The sequence below is a fragment of the Myiozetetes cayanensis genome, unplaced genomic scaffold, assembly GCF_022539395.1.
Source record: "Myiozetetes cayanensis isolate MyiCay16 unplaced genomic scaffold, myiCay2020 scf2-11, whole genome shotgun sequence".
Lineage (NCBI taxonomy): Eukaryota > Metazoa > Chordata > Aves > Passeriformes > Tyrannidae > Myiozetetes > Myiozetetes cayanensis.
This window is the reverse complement of record NW_026087411.1, coordinates 102998346-103011079: the sequence shown is the minus strand read 5'-3', so window position 1 is coordinate 103011079 and position 12734 is coordinate 102998346.

Genomic DNA, 12734 nt, shown 5'->3' with positions numbered 1-12734 from the left:
CTTACAAGTAGAAACAAGATTTTCAGACTGTAGGTCTACCAGTAAAGTAGTCAGTACCAGGACTTGATCCTCTACCTTTGAGGCCAGTTGGCGTGGTCTGACCATGTTCATCCTATTAAACTATCTTAGTCTGCAGAGTAGCCTGGTTTCACCCAGGCAGGCTATTCGGCAGGTTCCCAGCCTCAACTTTCTCTTAAAGTGCTTGGAGAGACCAGTGGTCAACTACTGGAAATACTGATCCAGGGCCCACAGTCAGGTCCTATTTAGTTCAGTAGACTAGATGCAGCTTTAAAGTATACATCAAGTCATCTGTTGCCTTACTTCCAGAGATTTCAAAGGATTTAGGCCAGAAGAAAACTTGCCCTAAGTTGTGCATTCTTGCAGCATGCTCATTATCACATTTGCCTTTGACTTGCACAGCTGTAAATCCATGGAAACCAGAGTAATTCAGGGATGAATCAGGTCCATTATCTCCTTGTGTTTGTACAGCACTTAGCACAATGGTGCCCTGATCCTGATGGGAATTCATGTTATTTTAGGACAATCAGAGCTTTCATTCCTTAAAATAAAGTATATTTTTAACCAGAGCCAGTTTCAATGAAAATGTATGGGGGATGGGGGCGGGGTGTGTGAATGAAGGGGAAAGCACAACTGATCCCCCATCACATGACTCTGAGCACACCTATCATATGCCTAAGCAATTATCTCCCCTCTTAATCAGGATGGTTGTGAAAATATGACCAATGGGAACCTCAGAAGTTCATATAGAAGACAAAGAACATAAACTCTGAATTTATTGCTTCTTTTTAAAATAAGTTGCATCATTTTTACGTCACTCGGGATATGAGGCCCAATGTCTGGTTTTGGAACATTTGGAGTTAATATTGGTGTGTTCAGTGCCTTTTCTGAAAAGTAAAAGCCATGCTATTGCTTTCCATGGAAAGTTAGATCCCACAGATGTGATTTGCTTGACACTATTTCCCCTCCCCACCCTGTGCAAATAGAAGGTACCAGGAACACTTGAAAAAGCAAGAACTGTGCTGTGCTCCATGTTCAGAGGTGCTTGTTTCAGCTCTTTTATGAAATCTTGTTAAGACCAGTAGGTCTTATAAATTCTAACGAGATACATATGTGGAACATTATATAAAGACATTACACGTCTTGCAAAATATTTGCTATATAAAGAACCCAATCACATGAAGTAATTTTTCAAAGCAGAGGTAAGTCCTAGGAGAAGACTGAAAAAGCCACCAGTTGCAGATCATAATCCTAGCAGGGCTTGTTGCTAGTTCCTGTGAGTCAAAAACACAAATCTGTGTTTCACCTTCAAGTTATTTTCACATACATAAATGGGGAGTATTTAATATCAGCTGTCATTAATCTAGTGTCCTGACATGACAGAATCACCATTACTCCCAGTAAATGTGAGCTGATGCTTACAGCTTAGAAACATTAGAAGCACATATTTTTACAACCAAAAATTACGAGCAATTATTGCTAGAGTTGTAACAACAAGTTCTAAAAACTGACATGTGAAACTAGGGAGCTGTCTTTCCAGTCCTAACTTACCCGCTAGGAAAACAGAAAAGCAAAGATTAAGCTCTTTCAAAGCCACTAGCTTGTTTTTCTTCAAGCCACTTTATTATCTCACTGAAACATAATCTTAAAAATCCTTGCAGTGAAAAGCCGTGTCCTGAAAAGACTATTAATTGTATTTAACATTTGAAAGTCTTATTCTCATACTGCTGTTCTTAATTTTGCAGGTAGGCCCACTAATACTGCTTTCCTTACTAATTAACAGACACCATTTTATTTGATGTGGGGGATAAATTATTTTGGGTGTGACTATTAGGGAGAGGTCTGACACTTCCACAGCTCTAAGAAACATTAACTTCCTTCCAGGTCTGAGTTGCCTGTGCACGTCCCTTCAGCATCGATGCAAACCGACAAAGGAGCGCGATGACACAGAGCTACCTGATGTGTGTGTGCCCTTGCCCTGCTGTCATGTATTTGTTCAAGCACATCTGGAGTGCTGAAGGTTGGCAGCCTGGCTTTAATGTTCCCATGGCTGTGTCAAAATCCACAAGCTGTTGAAGGCCTTTGCATTTTAAGAATGATTATGTTTGAAGTTTAGTGCATGTACAAAAATGGTGATAACACTGCCTTTTCCCAATAGTGACAGCAGGCAGCTGTTCCACTAACATCCCCAAGAGTTAGTTAGTCTCTGTTTTAGCCTTATGAAACCCTGTTGGTTCGGACCTTTTGACAGCCAAGGGGAGCAGATGCAAGTTGAATCAAAGTAGTAGTCATAGTAACATCTTGTTAATTCCATCCAAGAATTAGTCCTTTAAATCAGAACAGGTAGTTAGTTCACAATTAAAAAATAACCTTTTTTTTAACTTGCAATGTAAGTTTCTGCAAGGCTGCTTCTCAGCCCTGTGAACCAGTTAATCATCTGTGTTCTATTTGCTTTATAAAATTACGAGATCCATCTGTCCTAACTGAAGTAGTTCAAAACAGTGTTTCTAGATTGGGACTCATCACTGTAGGCTTCTTTTATGATCAGTAGAAGGGAGTGAGGTTCATCTGATGTCTTGAAACCTTTTCCTGTGCAATAAGTTAGTCTGTGGAGATGCCACCCTTCAGCCCTTCTATTGACATATTTTCAGTGATCAGGGAAAACCACTATTTCTGAAAAAGTCTTTTAATTTTCATTACTTACTACTGATACCTCAAAAAGTATAATGCATTTGTATAAGCCATCTAACAGAAAACAGACATCTCACTGCAAAACCTCACATTTACAGAGATGAAAGAAATAATTCCTTCCCTCTGTCCCAGTCACCATCAAACATATAATCACAGAATGGTTTGGGTTGGAAGGGACGTTAAAGATCATCTAGTTCCAACCCCACTGCCATAGGCCCAGTCACCTTTCACTAGACCAGGTTTCTCTAAGCCCCATCCAACCTGGCCTTCAACACTTCTAGGGAGGGGGCATCAACAATGTCTCTGGCCAACCTCTTTCAGTGCCTCACCATCCTCACAGTGAAGAATTTCTTCCTAATATCTAATCTAAACCTTCCCTCTTTAAATTTAAAGCCATTTCCCTCTTGTCCTATCACTGCATGCCCTCTCCAACTCTCTTGTAGTGACTTTCAGGTGCTGGAAGGTTCTTCTAGGGTTTTCCTGGAGCCTTCTCTTCTCCAGGCTGAACTCTCAGCCTGTCATAGACTGTGAGATGGATGACAGGGTGATACCCACCTGCACCAGCAAGCTGCTTCCTGAGGCTCACCCAAGCAGAGCTGCTGGAGACCAGAGTATGGCTTGACCTGGTGGCACAGCAAGGAGAGTAAGCTGGGAGAGACATGCAGTCTGGAAGTGTAAGGGATATGAAACCCGTAACACTCAGCTCAGAAGCTGAGCATAGGTTTTATACCCTCCAGGTAGAGCACCACACCAGGGCAGAATCAGCAAAGGATTAAAGAGCAGTCAGTGAACAGAACTTTTATATGGTCTAGGACACACAAAGGACATAATAGGCTAAAGAATCAGAATTTCTCCAAAATATGCTCAGTCAGTAAAAAGCTTTGTAAAGCTGAAAATGAAGCTAGTCAACATCAAATGAACCCCATAAACAACTTTATTTCCTTAACAAAGCCCATCACATAAAGGCTACTAAGAATTAAAATATAAACAATTAAATCTAAAGAATACTAAACAGATTTGATCTGCTTAGAATACTAAATGTAAATAATTTAATCTAATAAATTCTAAAGAGCAAGTGTTAAAGAACACTGAGAAATAACATCTTAGTCTATTTATGGCCCCAGCAGTGCTGTTCATAAATGTGTGCTATTTTATAGCAATGAATTTTCAAGCAGATAGACAGAGGTTTAGATTGTTTTTGGTCCAAGTAAACCTACTTTCTGCTAATGCAGCATTCAGCCCTGCCTGTTGGGCTATGGCTCCAGGAGCCCCCGTTACCACAGAGAGTCCAGTAACAGCAGTGCTCTTAATAACACATCAAGTTATTTCAGTTTGCATCATCACTGAGAGTGATGGAGTAAGACACAATATATTATGGTTCAAGGAGGACTAGAAGTATTTGGAATAGCATAATGCCTTTATGTCGTAGGCACACCTGTGTTCCCCACCCCTATCTCAGCAGTGCTGTGCTTTAAATTGTGCCACTAATTATCTTTCAGTTTCTTGACTTAATTGAGGACTAAATAGGTCTGAGAGAAAGAAGCTGAAAGCCTGAAAAAGGGGACATATAACAGTCATCCAGAAATATCATCAAAATGACATTATCTAAAATTTTGCCTCAGTCATTAGTCTGGGTCTGTAAATGCACCCCTGAGCTGAGTACCCTATCAAGTTGAGATTTGAAGAGTGAAAAAACTGGTCATTGTCCATCTCATCTGGGCATTTATATAGTCAGACTCTGTTCCTCACAGAGTAGCTGATAATTAGAAAAGACTGAAAGTTAGCACACTGACCTCACAATAGAAGACCCAGATTTTGCTTCTTCCTCAGTCTGAATGGATTGAAAATCAGCTTCTTCACCATGTAGAAAGATTCTCCAGTTAGGAAAGTTACAACTCAATCCTGTTGGAACATGATGCTCCCTATTTTTGACATTGAACATCTTTTCTGCAAAAATGAAAGTGGTATAGACAAGAGAATAGGTTCAGTCTTTGTGACAGTCTTACTGTCATCCAAGAAGCAAAGTCTAGCACTGGGTACTGTGTTGTGTACTGCTTATGCATTTTATGTTACATAAAAATAGAAAATAATCCTGAAAGTAAAACCAGGCTAGGGAGCTGAGCCCAGTTGTTCTAGTTTGTAGGTTAAAATTCAGTTTTCAAGGCCACAGGATGAGGATGAAAGTTCAGCTGTGGTGACAGGGTCTTCTCTTTCTTTTCAGTCTTCACAAGGAGTTCTTTATTTCTTGTGTCTGAACTTGACTTTCCTAAATCATTCCGGACTTCTTTTACCACTTTCTAGTGTTAACTGTAGCTTTATATGTGAAAGCAGAGCATTTCTGTGTTGGAACATGTCCTTGTACTGGGCAAATGTTGTATAAGTTTTCACTTACTTTATCTGTTAATGTCTTGGAACATGCTACATTTCTTTTTTTTTCTCTCTCTGTGTAAGAACTGTGCAAGGAATATCTCTACAGTATTAAACTGAGAGCTTTGGTCTACTTTGAAGAAATCTCCTTTGAATGACCTGCATGCAGAGTTAATTTTACCAGATGGTTTCCTCTATGCTCCACCTCTCTTGTTTCTTTGTTGAAAAAATGGACTTCTGTTACTGTACAAACAATTGAGTGTGTTCTGGGTAGGTTTAGACAAACATACATCTGAAGTGAACAGTAGAAGGGAAATGTAACACTGGCTCATGTAAAAATATATGAAGGCAGGTCGCTTAATTGAAGATTTCTTTCTGAATGATTATTCCATGGACTGGTGTTATGCCAATTAAGCTAAGAACTCATCAAGGAAACGTGAGATGTTTGTCCTGAGAACTTAAAAGGTAAAGGAGATCCTTTTTTTTAACCTGATAGTGTTCAAAGTCAAATGAAGAAAAATAAAATAACCCATTATCATTTTGCATTAGGAAACTCATTCTATCCTTGGTTGCACATAGCTCCCATTGATCTCTGAGTCATTTCAACATAGATCTGCTAAGAAAATGTTACCCTAAATATATATGGGGTAATAAAAAAATTTTTAATTTTCCCACATGAGGAAACAGTGTAATTTTATACTGAAGTTAAATCCAAGAGGATGCCCTTTGTAAAGATTGCTTTTCAAGATAAAAATAAAATTCTGCCCAATATTTCTAGAAATAAGCATTAGTGTAAAATCCCTGCTGAATACAGCAGTGGAGGCATGTGCAGAGGCACATGGTTTGTAAGTGAGATCCTGTCACGTGGTGCCTTGCCCCGTCTTGGGAACCTGACAATTTTGGGCAACAGGGAACCTGAAAAAGAAAAGAAACTGCAGTGTCATGTAAGATGAGGACCAAGCAGGAAATCTGAACTTCTATGATTTACAGTGTGATTACAATGAGAATTTTCATTTCGACAGGCCAAAAGCCACTATTATTGAAGCCAGAGAGAATGTTTATGGTCATGCTGGCAGAATCACAACCTGTTTCCTCATCCTTAGGAACAGAAGATAAAAAATCTCTGTTATTTTTCTCCCTCTAATGAGTCCTCTTCATTGAAGATTCCACTGAAATTGCAGAAACAATAAGCCTGTAGTTCAGGCTCACTCAAAGTTGGCAAAATGGCTTTGACATTCACAGAGACACAGAATTACGTTTATGCATTGGAAGTCCTTTGAGTGGGTTTTCCTATGTATGTGGCACTGCGAAGGCAGAGGGGTCACGAGCCTTCCTCTTCCCCAGAACAATTATGTTCTTGCATCCATTCAATAACTCCATTGCTCCCACACTACTGGCAATAGCAATATTCAAATAACTTTATTTACTCGCATCTTTAATTATTTAATGATCTTTAGTCATTCTGAGAAGACCATAGCATGAATACAGTAATTACCCCATGAAATTACCTAATTTAATCTCTAAGTCTAGCTTGAGTATGATGATTATTTGACATCCCAAATGGAGGCAGAATAGTCATGATGTCCCAGCATGGGCTTCACCACAACCCACAGCTGATGCAGAGATAGCAGATCAAACACATTTTGGAGGGAGGACATAGTCTCTCACACAGATACTTATGCACATCACTACCAGAGCACCAGAGTTAAACAGGACATGCTTCAGAACACTTTAGAAAGTGTTCCAACCTACAGTGGTGACCTTGACCAAAGCCATGGAACAAGATGGCATAAGGCTCTTGTTGCCTACTTATCTCATGAGTATGGTTTTTCTTCAGTCTGATAAAAATGTTTTCCTTGACTTGGATTTCACAGTTGTGACCCCCAGTTTTTCTCTCTATTTGTTTTAAGGTAGAATTGACAAAATTAGAATTTAGTATTAGAGCAGAAGCTTTCTGTAAATATATTGAATTGATTCTGTGATGATTGCTGCCAAAACTAGTTGTAAACCAACACACCATTGTTATCACAGCTTTAGGAACTTCAGTAGCCACTGACTTTTCATCAGACATCACCTTTTAGAGACAGATTTGAGGAGGTTCTTTTTAAAATAGCAAATTTGATCATTCCAGAATTTGTTTTCACTGACTTATAATAAAATACAAACTTTTACACAAAGAAATACTTTAAAATATTTCAGTATTCTGATGAGTGTGATTTTATGTGCAATATTTCTGTATCTTCTGTAAAATCTAATAAATGTCTCAACAAAAGCACCAAATGAAAAATCAAAATATTAGTTTCAGAATGTGGGGGGAAAAAAGGGTAAAATCAGCACCTTCTTTTCCTAAGTGGTTTTGTTGTATTTTTAAAGTTTCTATGAAAAGTCAATTTGTGATGGAATTTCAATTGCTTATGTAATTCTTGGTTCAATTTTCATTAGAATTAAGAGACAGAATTATGTTGCATATTCTGTTTCTTTCAGGTACTTGAATTCACGTGTCTAAACAAAACATAAGACCACAGACAATGTGTTTCTCTTAATTGAATTTGCCTCTAGCTCTTCCACCAGACCTTGCTGGGGCATTTGTATGCTCCTGACTTTTCCCAAACGAGAAGAAAAAACAAACAAATAAACAGACAAATTTAACTAGAGACCAATGGGTTCACCGAGGCGCCTTTAAAAACCACATTAAATTATAGCCTATATTTCACTGCCTTAGGTAAACAGAGTTATTTAAATTTTATCTTAATTGTCACTAATTCTATTAAACCAGCTGCATAGTAAGTTAAAATGACACACTATAATTTGTAAACAAAACTAAGCTAGATTTGTATTTAATTCACACAATTTTAAAGGTAATTTTTATGTATAAATGGACAGTTCTTTCTAATTCTGTTTGACTTGGTTTTTTATCAGTTTCCAAGCAACACAATATAAGGTTTTCTTGCAGTATGTAAAAGCTACAGTTTAAAAAAGGCATAGTCTATGTTAACACATATCAAACAAAATGGTATCTTGTTAGAATAACTGATGATTGGGTAGGTTTATCCTGATGAAAATATTCCTAAACACTGTTGTCTGGGCTGTGTTCTGTCTATATGTTATTAATCTGATATTTTTATGAACATGAGTGAAAAGCCATGATGTCACTTCAAATTAGAGAAAACAATGCTGGAGTAAGTTGGCAGTACTGACCCTATTCAAGGATTCTCACCTATTTGTATAGGTCTGACAGAATAGCTGGACAAAAGAAGGGTTTTTTTCAAATCAATTTCTACCTGAATATTCCCTAATTTCACTCATTATTATTATAGAATTTTCAGAGAACATATTGACTTTACAGTGCCATAAACGTAGTTTAGCTCCAAAATGTTTTAAAAGAATTATTGACTGAGCTCTAGTCATTCCTGATTGCTGAACTGAGCTGTTCCTTCTTTCTTCCAAGGAGACCTTATTGTATGTTGCTTTCCTGCTGAGGCTTTATTTTGCTCCTAAAGATTTCTTTTTTATTTCCTTATCAACCTCCATCATTTCAGCCATTCAGGTTTAATCTCTGCTTTGCTGATTCCAGATTTTTCCCTTGACCAGTACACAGTAAGATCTTGATATCACTTGGTAAGTAATGTCATGTTCCAAAGACACCTCTAGACTTCCTGTGCCACCACTGTTCAGTTACAAGATGTTTCCATTTGAAACTCCCTCTTCTCTAAATTCAAACTGCTAATGGAGCTGAAATAATGTGGAACACAGACAAACACCCTCTGACACATTCAAACCCATATGCATGTGTTGAGGGGGTCCTATAGGCAGAATAGTGTGTAATCTCCCTTTCTTTAGGTAGTTGCAGCCACTGTGTCAGATATGAGTTTGCAGTAGAAAACATCTGAGAAAATGTACCTTTTAATTTATTATTTGAGAGGCATCGCTTTGGTGATTACATGTCTAATATGGGGTTTATCATTTATGCATAAGTAAAATTGGTGGAGTGAATGACAGAAACAAGCACTTTATCGGGGAATTGTGCGCTGCACATTAATGGTGCATATAATTTTGAACCAGTCTGGTTCTTTGAACAATTTGTTCCAGCTAAGAACAGATTGAGCTGTTCTTTGAATCATTTTCAGCAGTCAGTACAGTGTGAGTTTATGATGGCTTTTCTTTGTGCTGTAACTCAGTTCATTTGAGGTAAATCTTGCTGAAGTGCAGAGGGTTTATAAAGGTGCTGAGTGCTTCCTGGAATCCAGTGGGCTTGACATGAAGACAGCTATGTGGACTGTTTGTCTCACATTTAAGCTTTGACACGTAGTTTTCTGGCAACTTTATAATAATTTGTTTGGAGCTGTGTATACCAATATGTATGTTCGACATTTTAATGTTAATCTTGCTTTGTATATAAACTTACCTGGATGAGTATTACAGTAGGAACTATACAAGAAACTGCAAGTGAAGCCAGTCATAGGAGGGTTCCCCTTTTTAAATGGATGTGAGTCTTGGCACTGCCTTTGCCAGCTTTGGTGGAGAGGAAATGGATGAAGCTGTGAAATAGGACATAGCTGTTTTGGTTACTTTTGGTAAGCAGTGCAGTCTGGAGACAGAAACTCTTATACTAAGAGATATGGTTGGGTCCAAGGCAGTACAGGAAAGGGATAAGGATTACATGTATGACTTAAAACAATTTTGTACACAAAGACATGGTTACTTCTATGATTTTTCTGCAGATTCCTGCAGTCTGAGATTCTTGCCATGGATTGATTTATAAGGAAAAATTAAAAATTACAAGACCTGATGGAAGTTCAGGACCACGTAGCTGTAAGATTTTACCTTCTTCCAATTTAAAGTACTAGTCCATTTAATTTTTTTGTTTGTTTGTTTGGTGGGAGGTGGTGGGTTAGTGTGGGTACCATAGAGGTCTCCCTAAAGCTACTGAGAACCAAAAGTAGAAGGATTAATGGCAGTTTAATGAAACCAATTTTAAATATTCCTTTCATCTCTGCTGGGATGTTTATTGTCACTGTTCAAGTCTTCTCTTTTAGACAAATTCAAGCCATTTGCTAACCTGTTCATGCTAAATGTCACCCTGTAAAATAAGTAACTTTGACAAATCTAACTACAGTCTACTACCCCAGCATGTTAAAATTATCACAGTCACATTCCTGCTTTTTGAAATGAAAAAGGTGACTGTCATTTGTTATTTCTGAAAAAAAAATACCATTATGTTTCTTGTAGGAACTCTGGAGAAGCTCTGCATTTAGCTTATACCTTAAACAAAACAATGCCCCATTGTGTAAGTATTCAGAGAATTTCTGTGAATTGGGTGCACATAGCAACCACAGCAGAGTTTCTAAATCTGTGTAAAAGGCTGGTGTGAAATCTCAATAGCAATCACTTGTCTACTGTGTAGCTTTTCCAGAAAAAGGATGAACTTTCAAACAAACCCCACCTACCTGCTGACAGACCAGGTGGTCCATAAACACTGAGATGTTTACTTAGAAAACTAATTAGACAGTTAAAAACTAATACTACCTTTTATTGAATGCAGCATGGATGTCAATATGTGTTGAGTATTTAGGTATCTAGTAGTAACCTAAAGGCATTTGTCATACACAAATAAGGACACCAAAGTCTTCCAGGGAATCCAGTCTGGTACACATGCTCTGAGAGCAACTATTAAGTCCCAAAAAACCTGGAGCTCACCCATATACAAAGAAAACAACAATGGCCACTTCTGCCCAAAGCATTACTGCGGGATGGAAAGAACATACATATTCTACTTTTTAGTCTGATATTTCATTACTCAGAAACGGGTGGAAGCATCACCTTACTGCACCTGGGGAGGTTCAAGTCTATCTCACAGTCTTCAAGACAAGCTATGACAGTCTTCAAGACAAGTTAGGACATAGTCTAGAAGAGCCCTCTAGAAGACCCCTCTAGACTGTTGAAGCATACCAAGAAGCCAGGCAGCTGGGGTTCAGTTCAGAGACCATTTGAGTTTAGAGATATTTTTTTTCTGGGCCCAGGTAATGGCCCTGTTTAACTTGCTCTGGTTAATGTCATTGGAATTGATTTTGTGAGGCCGGTGATTAATACTAGCTAAAAATACTAAAAACACTACAGAAATAAGGCAAGAGATATCCAGAGCGTAACATTGGCTTATTGGTGAATAATACAGTGATTATTTATGCACAATATGAAACTATAATGAGATAATCATATGGCCTCCAGCACTACAGAACTTAAACATGTCATTTTTTATACACTTACGTTCATGAAACTCCTAGAAAGTAGGAAAACAAAAATTTCTAATTTCCAGTTTTAAAATGTTTACCCAGTTATTTTCCAGGCTTTTAAATACCTCAAACACATATGCATTCACACAGACCATAAAAATATTAGCCACATGTACAAAATTTCAGTGGAGATTCAATAGGGCCCTTTTTGACTTCCTTATTTTCAGCTCCTTGATAAACTCTGTTCTTCAATCTTCAACTTATTTTACAGCTCAGCTCTTTCCCTTGAACACTGTGTTAGCCATATAATGGATGCTATGGTAGCCCAGCTTTATTTCCAGACTTACAACTGAACCTGCAGTCAGTCTGGGTGTGCCCCTGTGCCCTTGTTTGAAATGAGCTGCAGCCTACGGCTCCTCCAGGTAGGTTCTGTCAGTGTAAGTATGAAAAATTATAAGGGATGAGCTCTGTCTTCCAAAGTACCAATGCAAAAGGTAGCAATATTACATGACCCTAGAGATGGTTGGATGGCTGCTTTGTACTGTAAAAGGGCTGAAAGAAATAGCTTTGCTTTTGGGAGTTTTATGTCTCTGAGGTAGAATATGAAGTACCTGATGAGGAAGTTATGGTTCAAAGGAAGGTTACAAAAATAACAGCAGCCATTCCAAACTTATCTAGAAGATTTACAAAAAGTCTGCAACCATGTGTGGGTTTTGACCTCCAGGAACACTAAATTTTCTTCATCTTGTGCTGGGGAACAAAAGACACTTGGTGCACTAAATCAGCTTCATTTTTGTGTTTATGTTTATGGGATTTGGAGCAGAGGTTTAGATTATACAGCAGCAGTCGTCAAGTGTAAAGTATAATTAAGACAGTTTTGGTGCCACAACCAACATTTTATTTTTCCTGTGGACCAGGGATTTTAGCTTTTTTTTCAATTCTTAATATAGAGAGTGTGAGGAAGGGGATATTTTTCTCTCTTTTATCTAAACAGTCAAAAACACACTAATATGACACTTGTGTTACATAAGCAGACAGTTTTACAGTATTCACAGTGTACCATAAATTTACTTCCTGTAGAGGACTTAACCTAATACTTTAAAAATCTTTGACAGGTTTGAAAGTATCCCTCAAAAACTGTCAGTTTAACTGGCCTCTCCATGTCACTCCTCAGGTGCTGCCTGTAGAGCAAAGTCCTCTAAGTGTTTAGGTTCCCTTGCAAAATTTCTGACCACTGCAGCTTTAGAAGGAGTTCAGATCTCATCTCCTTCTGTCTTGTAGTCTCTATATAAAACCAGTGAGGAGCAGATAAAAGTGGATGGGATGGCAGAGACAATGATGATCAACCTGTGAACGAAGAGACATGGAATACTCTTTTGCAGTTCAGTGACCTATACAGACATGCAGTCAAGCAGCAGGCCTTGTATT